This window comes from Festucalex cinctus, chromosome 3, assembly GCF_051991245.1.
Source record: "Festucalex cinctus isolate MCC-2025b chromosome 3, RoL_Fcin_1.0, whole genome shotgun sequence".
Classification (NCBI taxonomy): Eukaryota; Metazoa; Chordata; class Actinopteri; order Syngnathiformes; family Syngnathidae; genus Festucalex; species Festucalex cinctus.
The window spans coordinates 5,461,478-5,475,210 of NC_135413.1; the positions used below are offsets into that span (position 1 = coordinate 5,461,478).

The following is a 13,733-nucleotide window of genomic DNA, read 5'->3' on the forward strand; positions in this document are numbered from 1 at the left end:
CAAAACATGGAAATGCAGTACACATGTCCCTGCTCTCTCCTATCAGCTCAATACAATATTGCATTCATCCATTTTTTTAAAACCTCTTCAGTTATTCAGGGTTGTTTTACCTTTTTACCCTGGATTAGTCACAAGTCACTCACAGGGCACATTGAGACAGGCAACCAATCATACTCACATTTGATAGATAAGTGTCACTGTATTTCGAGTGCGGGGGGTGGGGGAATCATACACTCGTATACTGTATTCCACGGGACATGCGAGGAAGTTAAACGAATCTAAAAGAATAGTATTTTTTGTAGAAATGAAGGCGCATTTCAGTCCATTTGATATGTTCAAATTGCACGTTAACGCAAGAAAAGCAAGCACAAAAGCACAGCCTTGCATTGAGGTACAGGGAACACATTCCAACTTCCACTGTGACGCCCCCGCTAACATCATCCGAACTTACCATCCCGGGCTCCGAACTCCTTTCCATACGACCTGCTCGCTTTGGGGTTCTCGTCTCGTGTCGTTCGCTCGCTCAACGGCAAAAGCGCGAGCGTACGAATGGCCGCTTCGTGGTACCGCAGACGGGTCCACCTGTCCGGCATCGGCGCATGGCCCACTGACAATGCGAGCACACCGCAGCAGTATGCGCCTTCAAGCTTGGGGAGCGCAAAGTGTCCCGTTTCAGCTGGGTTTGTGGTGCCGCAGGAGGAGGGGGAGGAGAAAGAGGAGGAGGAAGAGCAGGAGAGGCAGAAGTTAGTTTGCGTAAAGGTGTCCAGAATCTACATCCTTGCTGAAGTGCAGATTTTTGCCTTTAAACTGGATGTAGACATACTGTACACGTAACCGCTCTACCGTTCGTCTTTTAAATTCAAGGTCATTCAGTCTTTATTGCAGATTTATTTCCTATTCGCTTTCCTGTTCATTGCGCCTCCCAAAAATACTTAAAGGAACACTTTACTTATTGATCCATTTTTAGCAGCAAAAAGTTGCTACTTTTTCAATAATTAATTTGGTGACGTGATTATTTTTTTATGTACATTTAATAACTTTTAAACCATTGTTAAAATGAATCGAACGCCGGCATGTTTGTTACACGTGACTAAATAACCCGGATGTTTACGTCACTAGTGTGTAAACGCTACACTATGGAAGCACTATGCAACGCAGCCGTGCATCTAGCGTCAAACCCGGAAGGATTAAACCTTATCGCTTCGAGCCAACACGACAAAATAACACTACCGAAGGAAAGTCTGCCTTGGATGTGAAAGTTGTGGCGCCAGATGGTCTTTTCGGGCACAAAATAAACTTTGACGAACGAGTGAATCAGGCGGGGGGTGAGTGGTGCTCGTGCGGGAGCTGCAGGAATGGACAATCCGCTAATGAATGTGTGCTGTCTGGAAATGAAAGAACTCGAGGATCGGTTCCTTGCGGACAATCTCAACTGCATCCTGGAACATCAGACATTCAACATGGCAATACTAAATAGACATTCTCAGGATAGCTTTGGTTGCGATGAAAGATGTGAAGAAGAAAAGTCTTGGAGGAGCAAATATCCAACAGGTAAAGTGACACACAGTACGAGCAATGCAAAACGTGTGGAACTGACGAAATATTTCAGGAAAAAGAAAAAATAGTAAAATTAAATGTATCGTCGTTACAGCACCCAACCTCCCCTAGCTGTTTTTTTTTTTTCTTTTTTGCGTAGCGTCCCACTGCGGTCAGGCCAGCCGCCACTCGAAAAGACGAAGTCAAGCCAGCCGCCCCAACGATTGTTAATACTGTGCATTACGGTAACGTGCCGACGTGCCCCTGCGTTGGCCACCTTCAAATGAATTATGAAATAAAACAGTCCGTGCAGTATAATAACCAATGCCCCCCCACCCCCGAAACATGCCTACCTTTCGCTTTAAATTTGCTTCGCTTCTCCGAGATCTTTCAGTGGCCGTAGTAAGACCTCGATTTGTGCCGGCTGTTGTGAGAGTGAAGGCTCCGTGTTGCTAGCAGTTGCGGCTCCTCCATCGGCTTGATTATTTCCCACGTCTGGTTCTTTAAAGATACTCGGTACTGCGTTGGGCTTTAGTATTAGGCGTGTGGCGTACCCCATCTCAAATTGTAACATATATTCGAAGTCCTCATGCCTGAAATGTTCGCTGCGCGCACGCCTGCTTGTCCTTCGGGAGGTTGACAGCACTTAGCAAATAAACCATTGTCTACTCAAGTAGCTTTTTTTTTTTTTTTTTTTTTTTTGGGGGGGGGGGGGGGTCTCGCGGGTTTTTCCTTGCCGACGCCTTGCAAAATTTTGCAATACAGTAAGGCATAACTGACGTTTGTGTCTTCCTCGTTGTTATGTCTGCGTGAACTACTGTTCCCCAAGCGAGTATACACACTAGTGACGTCACCACTTGGGGGCGTTGCAACACGGAAGTACTTCTATGTTGAAAAAAGTTAAATAAATCAATATAGGAGTGTATTCTTCAGCTCTTATGCATGTTTCGTAGCTATACTAACTATTTACTGCCAATCAAGCCATACATGTAAAATTAAAGAAGCCTTCCTTTAACTCAAGGGATGTCCGGTCCCCAAGAGCCCCTATTCAACCGCCCAACTCCCTCCTCAAACACACCTAAATCAAAATTATGTAGTGATGAATGATACACAATGAAATTTATTTGTCTGAAATGCCAGTCACCCACCAAAAATCTAATGTTTGATTTTTAACATTTCTGAATAGGGATGCACGATATTGGAAAAAACATGCGATATGCGATATAATTGTTGAATATTGCGATATTGATAATTATTATTATTATTATTATTATTATTATTATTATTATTATTACTATTATTATCATCATCATCATCATTATTATTATTGTGATATTTAACATGTACCTAAATAAATAACATTTTATTATCTAATGAAAGAATGACATTCACTTCATGTTGTGTTTCAGTTTTGTTTTATTTTGGTGAGTGTGTTGTTTGTCTGGTGTTAGTGTGTCCCTTGTCTCGTTATGTCTGAGTAGGTCCACCTGTGTGTCATTCCCCTTCCTAGTGTGTGTTGACCAATCAGGGCCCTCTCCCTGTTCCCCAGGTGTTGCTCGTTAGTGTTGGTGTATTTAGGCTGTTGGTTTTGTCTTGTATGAGTTTGATGTTTAGTCTACTTATTGATGTATTTATTTATCTCTTTATTCACTACTTCTTATCTGTTCACTGATGTATAATTTATTTACTTGTTAAAAAAAACAAACAAACCTGTATTCACACTTCAAAATGTTTGCTTTGTTCTTGTTTACTGCAAAACTGATGTTTATGTACAGCACTTTGTATACAGCAACGCCTGTTCTTAAAGCGCTTTATAAATAAAGTTGAGTTGAGTTGTCTGTGTGGGATCATTGTCTATGTCAGGGGTCCATGTTCAAGTTTGTGTTGAAGAGGCGGTCAGTTGGTTTTCGTCCGTTCCAAGTTGTGTGTTTAGTAGGTTTACCCTCATCGCCACAGCCAAGTTTCTCCACGTCTGGTCAAGTGTTCTCTCACCTCCAAGCCAAGTATTCCTCTTTCACGTCCACGTCAAGGTTCACCTTTACGTCAACGCCAAGTGTCTCCCTCACGTCCATGCCAAGTCTGTCATGCCCAGTCCCTTATTTAGTCACAGTCAATAAAGTTAGGCTCCAGGACCTCCTCCCAGTTTGAGTAGCATTCCAGTGCACTTTTCTGGTCGGAGGTTGGCAAACTCCACCTTCCTGGAATGCAGCATTATTGTGCCGACCCCCGGCAAAAATGTTTGGGCCAGGGAAGTTTTTTTTTACACGCTTCAGTGCGTGCTTAAAGCTGTTGAAAACAGAAAATTGAATTTTGAATCACTACTGCCATCAGTGGCCAAAATATGAAACTAAATACACCCTTCTTCACGTAGATGACATCACATCCGCAGAGGGGCGACAAATTTGCACCCAAATCCAGTCTGAAATCGATTGGCTATAGGGTCTTACAGAAGTAACCATTGTGAACAGCTAAGGTGTTAATCCGGTAATTGGAAGATGTTTCAGCCATAAATGGTTAAGTGAAAATGATATTTTAAAGATATTTTATTTTTGGCCAAATCGTTACATGGAGCAGCTTTAAACCTGGTACAAATTAACTAAGATGAATTTTCCCTTACACCGAATGACAAGACCTACTGAATTTCAGCGGGTTATAGAGATTGTCGAAACACTGCATAACCAACTGAAATGTGAAAATGGAACACACACATTCCAGGCAAACCATGTTGAAAAATAAAATATTTATTCATCAAGGTTCCAAAAACTTATTCAAGTGGATATCGATTTTTGAAATGATTTCACAAAACTTCACAAATGTTTACGTGCACTTTTTCCCTTTTGCTTTCCCAAATCTGCCCTTCAGTTGGTATATTTTCATTGATTTTCCTCAGAAATGTACGCTTTTGTTTGACTATGTTCAAGAATATTCTAACACACAAAAGGCCTTTTTATTGCTCATGAATGTCATTCAATGTCTTGAAAAAAGAAAATGAAAACATTGAATTAACATTCCACTTATATGTGTGTCAAACATTAAATTTAACATAAAGGGCCTTATTTTGGTTGGCTGGCGCCTGTGCATTCTGCGGAAAAATGGGCACAACTTCATTTTGATGCAAGGGCAAGTCCAGTCGAGCGTGTTTGGGACTGCAGTGGACGGTCCAGTGGACGGAGATAGCGCTCCTCCGATGCACCTGACAATTTGGTAACAGAAAGTAGACTAATACTGGGCGGGTCTTCATTTTCATGCAAGTCTAGTTTTGAGTGTTTGAGAATTTGGTAGACGCACTGGCCGCTACATGCTGCTGGGCGTTCCAGCAGACAGGGCTGCCACACTCCCGGCGCATCTCGCAATTCGGTGACAAAAAAAAAAAAAAAAAAAAAAGACTCAATTTTAGACTCACAAAAAACAGGTCTAAACGCAGGTGGCGTAACCTGATTTTGGTGGATTGATTCGGCGCTCTGCTGTGTGGTGATCCTGGATGCCATCGTAGTTCATCGAAAAAATATCTTGCAGTTGAGCTGTATGAACCAGGGCTGAGCAAAATTCAGAATTCAGTGCAATGGATACATTTGAATTTGAATTGACTCCACCCCAAAGGATGTTAAATTGAATTTGAATTACAGCAAGTGAAATTAAATTCAGGCAGCATAGTGAATGACTGGTGAGCACATCTGCCTCGGGGCTCCGGCCTTCCTGGGTGAAGTTTGCATGTTCTCCGCCTGCCTGCATGGGTTTTCTCTGGGTACTCCGGTCCGGTTTCCTCCCACATTCCAAAGACATGTTTGGCCACTCTTAATTGTCCTTAGGTCTAAGTGTGAATGCGTGTTCGTCTGTGTGTGCCCAGGATTGGCTGGCAACCAGTTCAGGGTGTACCCCACCTACTGCCCGAAGCTAGCTGGGATCGGCTCCAGCACCCCCGTGACCCTTGTGAAGAATAAGTGGTTTAGGAAATGGATGGAATTCAATTCAGTGCAATTTGGAGAAATGCACTGGCAACGAAAATAAGGTACCAAGTCTTAAAATTTTATACCCTTCAGTGAGAATGTCACTGGACTACCGCTGGCCTCAGGCCGAAACCTCATAAGTCACAATTTGATAAATTTCATATCTTTTTAAAAATCCATTCTGTTGGTCAGTCCACACGTGTGATTTTTATGTATTTATTCATGTATTTATTTATTGATCACAAATTATTGACCAATCTAAAGTGTTGAAAATGGCTTGCTCTCTTTGGTGATGTATTGTCAATGGTTGAACAAACATGTTATTTGTTTGGGGTCTCCTGAAACTGCCTTGGAGGAACTTTTTGGCCTGAACCCAGTGCTTTGAAATGATTCTATACAATAAATCAATGTTTTCTTTAACAGCCTCCATATACAATTGCACCTTTTAAAAATCAGCAAGATCCAGATACTTCACCAATAAATAAGAAGAGCTGGACTTTCCAAATGATAACAGTACAGTGCGACACAAAAGTAAACAGTTAGAAAACTAACTTCATTATACTCGGAAACTCGACGAACAGTGTGACCTGACACACCCACTTTGTCCTTGAGAGGCTTCTCATTTGGTCGCCTGTGCCTCAGGGAACAACAAGGAAACACTTTTTTGTCTCTTGTGGGCCATATGGATGGTAACGGAGTGAACAACACATTAGCAGGAGTGGGAAGAGAGAGAGAGAGAGAGAGAGAGAGAGAGAGAGAGAGAGAGAGAGAGAGAGAGAGAGAGAGAGAAAGAGAGAAAAAATGTTCAATTTATTGAATCTCTCCATCACTATTCATTAACCTACAGTGCAGCTTTTGCCTGGGGCTGCCTTGTGTATGCAACATGAGACTGATCACACATGCTGGGCTATTAGTTTTCAGACAGAATTTTTTTTTTCTGAAAGGAGACAATGCCTCTGTCGCAAAATTGAATGGATTAACTGTCCTGCAGCTTGCTTCTTTGTGACAGTAACAGTAAATTCCTTGTTTTTAGTCACTCTGTTCTTTTGTTTTATCAGGTTGTACGTCCAGAAAGAAACAAGCCTAACTGACTGTGTATGCGACACAGGTGCGAGATCCGGAAATTCATACAGGAAAATGTTTTTACAAGTGCAACCTCCTTCACTATGCACTCTGTTTTCCTCCTAAATCGTTTTGTTATTAATCTCACACAGTGCGACACACAAGGCAGCACACAAATCAACACAGCGGCAAACAAAAGATAACTGCAGCCTGGTCTGCACAAGAAGACCTCACTCTGCTGGATTAAGGGTTTAATCCCTCACAGGCAAGAGGGGATGAGATTAAATCACGGCAGCCTGCCTGCTGGGGTCCGCAGCGATGTGAGGTGCATGCAGGAGAGGTGCAATGAGTCACCGAGCTATTTAAAACAAACATCGTCGCACCGTCACTCCTGTGTCCAGATGAAGGCGCTTTGCTTTCTCATCCAACTTTTAGCCTCCGTTTGACTCTCCTGTAATTGCAGTCCTCGCTCAGGGATTCCCTCCCGTCCTCTTAAATTTGTTCGATCTATTACATCTTGATCAGGTTAATTCCTCTGTCAGCCAACAGGGCAAAAAGAAAGATTAACCCTCATGACCCAGCTGGGTGCAAGTCAAAGCTGCATTGGGAGGAATAGCACTTAGTGGGACCAGGATGGGGATAATGGAAGGAAGTGGAGAAAGACATCGATGGAATATAAGGGGAAGGGATTTAGGATGGCTGGGAACCTCACAAGATGAACAGAAGTGGACAAGGACATAAATGAGGCCTCTTACAGTAGCTATATATATATATATTTTTTCATGATTATAATCTATAAAGAAAGCAGATGATTACCACTACTACAGCACTACAATTATTTTTGCTTTAATTTCCTTCATAGATGTGAGACCTATTTCCATCCTTACCCAATTCCCTCTTCACTACTTTCTTATATCATTCATACTTCGCAAATGATGTGTAATTGTTGTAATTGATTGAGTGTTCATTTAAATGTCTAACTCACTGGAGAAAATCATCAGCCAGACCATTAGGCATGTCTGCATAATCTAATGAGGCAACAAAAACACATTCATTAGCGACATTATCAAAACATGATGTTGTGCAATTCGAACAAATATAATGTTGCAAACTATATCACAGTAATATACATCTTGTTAGCATAGTTTATTTTTCAGTGTTTAATAATACTTCAGATTCCTCAAAATCTGTATGAATTTATGTCAAAACTAATTAAAGTCTTCTTCTTCTTCTTCTTCTTCTTCTTCTTTCGGCTTTTCCCTTTAGAGGTCGCCACAGCGAATCAGTTGCCTCCATCTAACTCTGTCCTCTGCTCTCACACCAATTACCTTCATGTCCTCTTGAACTACATCCATAAACCTCCTCTTCAGTCTTCCTCTCCATCTTCTGCCTGGCATTTGGAAACTCAGTGCAGAAGGATTCTGCCAATATAGTCACTCTCTCTCCTCTGGACATGTCCAAACCATCTCAGTCTGGCCTCTCTGACTTTATCTCCAAAGCCACTAACATGTGCTGTCCCTCTGATGTACTCATTCCTGATCCTATCCAACCTGGTCACTCCCAAAAAGAATCTCAGCATCTTCATCTCTGCCACCTTCAGCTCTGCCTCCTGTCTTTTCCTCAGTGGCACTGTCTCGAGACCAAACAACATCGCTGGTATCACCAGAGTTTTATAAACCTTTCCTTTCATTTTAGCTGAAACTCTTCTATCACACCTGATACTTTTCTCCACCCATTCCAGCCTGCCTGCACACGCTTCTTCACTTCTTTTCGACACTCTCCATTGCCCTGGACTGTTGACCCTAAATACTTAAACTCCTCCACCTTCTTGGTCTCTTCTCCCTCTATAGCCTCAATCTTCCACTTGGGTCCCTCTCATTCACGCACAGATACTCCGTCTTGCTACGGCTAACCTTCATTCCCCTCCTTTCCAGGGCAAACCTCCACGCCTCTAGCTTCTCCTCCACCTGTTCCCTGCTTTCACTACAGATCACTATGTCATCTGCAAACATCATAGTCCATGGGGATTCCCTGTCTAACCTCGTCTGTCATCCTGTCCATTACCATAGCGAACAAGAAGGGGCTCTGAGCTGATCCCTGATGTAGTCCCACCTCCACCTTGACCTCCTCCATCACACTTACAGCACACCTCACCACTGTCTTTCAGTCCTCATACATGTCCTGCACCACTTGAACATACTTCTCCGCCACTCCAGACTTCCTCATACAAAACCACAGTTCCTCTCTGGGAACCCTGTCATAAGCTTTCTCCAGGTCAACAAAGACACAATGCAGCATCTTCTGATCTTCTCTGAACTTCTCAATTATCCTCAAAGTAAATATTGCATCTGTCGTACTCTTTTTTTTTTTTTTTTTTTTTTTTGGCATGAAACCATACTGCTGCTCACAAATGTTCACGTCTGCCCTCAGTCTAGCTTCCACTACTCTTTCCCATAGTTTCATTGTGTGGCTCATCAGCTTTATTCCTCTGTAGTTGCCACAATTCTGCACGTCTCCCTTGTTCTTAAAAATGGGCACCAGCACACTTCTCCTCCATTCCTCAGGCATTTTCTCACTATCTAAGATCCCGTTGAACAATCCAGTCAGAAATTCTACTGCTACCTCTCCTAGACACTTCCATACCTCCACAGGTATATCATCAGGACCGAGTGCCTTTCCACTCTTCATCCTCTTCAATGCCCTTCTCACTTCATCCTTACTATTCTTTGCTACTTCCTGGTCCATAACAGTCACCCCTTCTACTCTTTGTTCTCTCTCATTTTCCTCATTCATCAACTGTTCAAAGTACTCTTTCCATCTTCCCATCACACTGCTGGCATCTGTCAACACTCTTCCATCCCTATCCTTTATTACCCTAACCTGCTGCTTGTCCTTCCCATCTCTGTCTCTTTGCCTTGCCAACCTGTATAGATCAGTCTCTCCCTCCTTACTGTCCAACCTAGCATACAAGTCATCGTAAGCCCCTTGTTTGGCCTTTGCCACTTCGACTTTCTGCTGTATTTCCCTGTACTCCTGTCTACTTTCTTCAGTCCTCAGTGTCCCACTTCTTCTTAGCTAACCTCTTTCTCTGGATCCACTTCTGCACCTCCTCATTCCACCACCAAGACTCCTTATCTCCTTTCCTTCTAGATGACACACCAAGGACTGTCCTACCTGTCTGCCTGATCACATTTGCTGTAGCTGTCCAGTCATCTGGAAGCACATCCTGACCATCCAGAGCCTTTCTCAACTCCTTCCTGAAAGTGATACATCACTCTTCCTTTTTCAGCTTCCACCATTTCGTCCTCGGCTTTGCCCTTGGCCTCTTTGTCTTCCTCACCACCAGAGTCATCCTACACACAACCATCCTATGCTGTCTGGCTACACTCTCACCTACCACTACTTCGCAGTCGCTGATCTCCTTCAAATTACACCGTCTACACAAGATATAGTCTACCTGTGTACTTCTACCTCCACACTTGTAGGTCACCCTATGTTCCTGCCTCTTCTGGAAGAAAGTATTCACGACAGCCATTTCCATCCTTTTTGCAAAATCAACCACCAGCTGTCCTTCTGCGTTCCTCTCCTGGATACCAAACCTGCCCATCACCTCCTCATCTCCTCTGTTTCCTGCACCAATGCTCTGCATCAAGTTCCAACCAAAAGTTCTCCTTCTCCTCCAGGTCACACCCTACCTGTGGCGCATACCCACTAACAACGTTGATCATCACACGTTCGATTCCTAACTTCAGGCTCATGGCCCTATTTGACACTCTTTTTACATCCAGGACATTCTTATACTCCTCATTCACGATAACCCCTACTCCATTTCTCTTTCTATTTAAACCATGATACGACAATTTGAAAACAGCTCCTAAACTTCTAGCTTTGCTCCCTTTCCACCTGGTCTCCTGAACACACAGTATGTCCACCTTCCTCCTCTGCATCATGTCAACCAGCTCTCTATCTTTTCCTGTCATACTTCCAACATTCAAAGTCCCTATGCTAAGTCCTAGACTCATGGTGTTCCTCTTTTCTAGGTGCGTTTCCATTACCATTTTTCGCAAAAATAAAAGCGATATTGTACTATTTCGATAAAGTACAATTCCGAATTGTCGGTGTTTCCATTGAAGAGAGTTTCGCTTCTGAGGCGCAATTCTCGGAATGTCCCGTCTCGCGAGACCTCACTGTTCTGTAGGAGGTGCTCATGATGTTTACGGTAGACTGACGCCCGGTGTAGTTATATTACTTTTAAAACACTCACCCCTCATCGGGCGGTTTCGGGCATTTAGTGTTGGTGTTGTTGTGTGTGTCCTCGGCAGTCGGCAAGCAGTTCTGACACGGAAGCGAGTGGCCCCGTACTTCCTACTTCCTGTAATCCTAAAATGTGGTTGTTCCCATGCAGAGGCTACAGGTTACAAATTGTTAAAAGTTTCAGATGTTTTCTGCTATATTAACCAGATATGGCAGGACAGGATTTCAAGCTCTCCTCTCCTTCAAGTTTTCGAAGGAGTCTCGCTCGATTACACCTCTCTCTCTTTTATGCTCATGGCGTGCAGTAGCCGATACAAATCACTTCAGCATGTAAAACTAAAATACAAACCCGAAATTAATAATTCTCAAAACAAATAGTAATTGCAAGTTTAATAAAAAATACACATAAACAAGGTGTTACAGTCCTTTCCTCCGTGACCGGGGCGGGTGGCACATGACTACTAATGCGCAAAAATTGTTTCCATTACACTTGTGCGAAATACTTCTTTTTCGATACAGCTCAAAAACCACCTCACGAGAACGCAAAAACTTTTATTGTGATATTTGAGTTTTTTCGCAAATCCGGTGTTTCCACTACCAGCTTACTTTTGCGAAACATGCCTTTTGCGCAAAACTGAGGGTAATGGAAACGCACCTTCTTTCTTCCTACGAATACACCTTCCTCCTCTCCTTCTTCGACCAACAGTAGTCCAATTTTCACCAGCACCCTGTAGGTCAACAGCACCGATGGCTGTCGTTGTTAACCCGGCTCACGACCGATCCAGTATAGAATTCATATATCATTTGATTCGCATGTTTGGTTTGGCCAAAGTTTTACGTCCGATGCCCTTCCTGACACAACCCTCTGTATTTATCCGTGCTTGGGACCGGCACAAGAAGACACTGGCCTGTGCCCTCTCACGGCTACATTTCAAAACTAATGAAAGTGATTAATTTAAAATATGAATATAGCTTAAATACAGCAGGCTGTGGATTAATGAAGATTCATTTTGTTAAAATTTTGGAATTTGCTTTCCATTAGGTTTACATACAGTAAATATTTCAGTGTGTCTATGCTCCACATTTGGTATAGATAACAGTCACTCGCATTTAAAATTGACAAAAAGAACTTTCCCAGCATTCCGTGCTGCATTTGTAAGTAGTAAAAACCTTGTAACAGCTTCATGGTTATAGCTAATGCCATGCTATCACGTTAATGTTACTTCTTGTTTGTGTTCTGCTGTTGTGTAATAGAAGTTGCGTGGGTTTCACTTACATTTGGTGTTCAGTAATCACTCCCCTGATCACTGTCCTTGAGTGTTTAGAAAGGCGCCTATAAATATAATGCATTATTACACACTTCCTGCTTTGAACTCAGAAAAGTCTGACTTCCAACCATCTTCGAATGCAGCATAAATACACACTAACTAATGACACAACAAGGGACACCTGGACAAGACACATATGGCTGGGGCCACTGATTGGCTGACACAATAGGGAGAGTAGACAAGCACAGGTGGACAAGGAAAACACAACACAAAAGCAAACAAGAACACAAAAAACCCAAACCAAAAAACAACCCTAAAATCAAAATATGACACAGATAAACATTATTGACTTGTTAATGTTAAATTGTAAGTAATTCAAATGCATGCTAGTTTTATATGCATTTGTAGCGGGTCCCGGCTGGGTGCCCGCTGGCAGATATATATATAGATAATCCTGGAAATAATATAAATACGACACGTAAATCAGCGACGCTGGACACTTGTTGCTCTTTGTCCATGCACTTGGATTATCTTTTATTTACATGTTCATAGAAAACGCTAACTACAATGGTGAAATAATTCTGCTTGTCAATATGCTTCCCATTCAAGCACTAGTTTCTCATCATAGTTGGATGACATCATTCACATAGAAAGGTTTCCCTGTTACAATACAAATTTTATCACAAATAAAATTTACAAAAATTTTTTTCACCAAAAATATACATTTTCTCTTTATACTCATGTCTCATCTATCAACATTTATGTATTCTATCCTCTATCATGTATGTACTTCACATATTTGCTCTCTATTCAAGAGTATTTTTGTAATGACTTTACATTTTATAAGTATTCACCTTATACGACAGAATAAATCTACCTTGCAGTTAAGCTATAACACATTTACTTCTTAAAGAAAACTAAATGAAAAAAACTATAATGACTGCCTCTTAACCATACATTGTACAGTCTCAAACATTCGCGGCCGCAATCAACGTGCGCCATTTTAAACTAGGCCGACGACACGGACGCAGTCATCGCCAACTCGGGCGAGCATTAGCTCTTTGCATTTTATGCAAAGTACTCCACACACATGAGTACAGTCTGATTTATACACACAGAATAAAATAACCCTCAAATGACCAGGAGCCAAACAAAGCAACCGAAAAAATTAAGTAGCTACGTCATACGCTACCCTTTCCAAGCTACATTATACCGAGTCGCAAACAGTAGCATTTAAACACAATATAATGCACATTTAGCTTACACTTAACACATCACTGGACATTCGAAGTTGCTTATAAACACTTTTAGTCACACAACAAAGGAAACACTAACCTGGAAATAATATAAATACGACACGTAAATCAGCGACGCTGGACACTTGTTGCTCTTTGTCCATGCACTTGGATTATGAGCCTCCCTTCGCCGTTGCTCATTACGTGGTCCCTCTGACACTGCAAGTTAGTGCTGCCACCCAGTGTTCATTTCGCAAAACAACATAGAATCGCCTCTCAATGTAAATAGACATTGAAGTAAAACAAAATAAATCAAGACAATGTCTCGAGCAATAAAAAAAATTACATTTCTCAACAAAACACTTTTGTGAGTATCACACATTATGCAATTAAAATACAATCTTATGACTTAGCCCCTGCGATTGGCTGGC

At 42.1% G+C, this 13,733-nt stretch overlaps 1 protein-coding gene across 1 annotated transcript in view; it reads right to left on the reverse strand.

Annotated features, from left to right (window-relative positions):
* The window catches only part of kcng4a (potassium voltage-gated channel, subfamily G, member 4a), a 57,022-nt gene extending 44,927 nt beyond the window's left edge, over positions 1–12,095 (reverse strand). Inside the window, exons 1-2 of the mRNA XM_077515542.1 lie at positions 12,076–12,095; positions 452–676 (exon numbers count right to left, since the gene is read on the reverse strand). The gene's annotated coding sequence lies outside the window, so the exon portion shown is untranslated. The remainder of the gene's footprint in view (positions 1–451; positions 677–12,075) is intronic.
* Between the last annotated feature and the right edge of the window lie 1,638 nt (positions 12,096–13,733).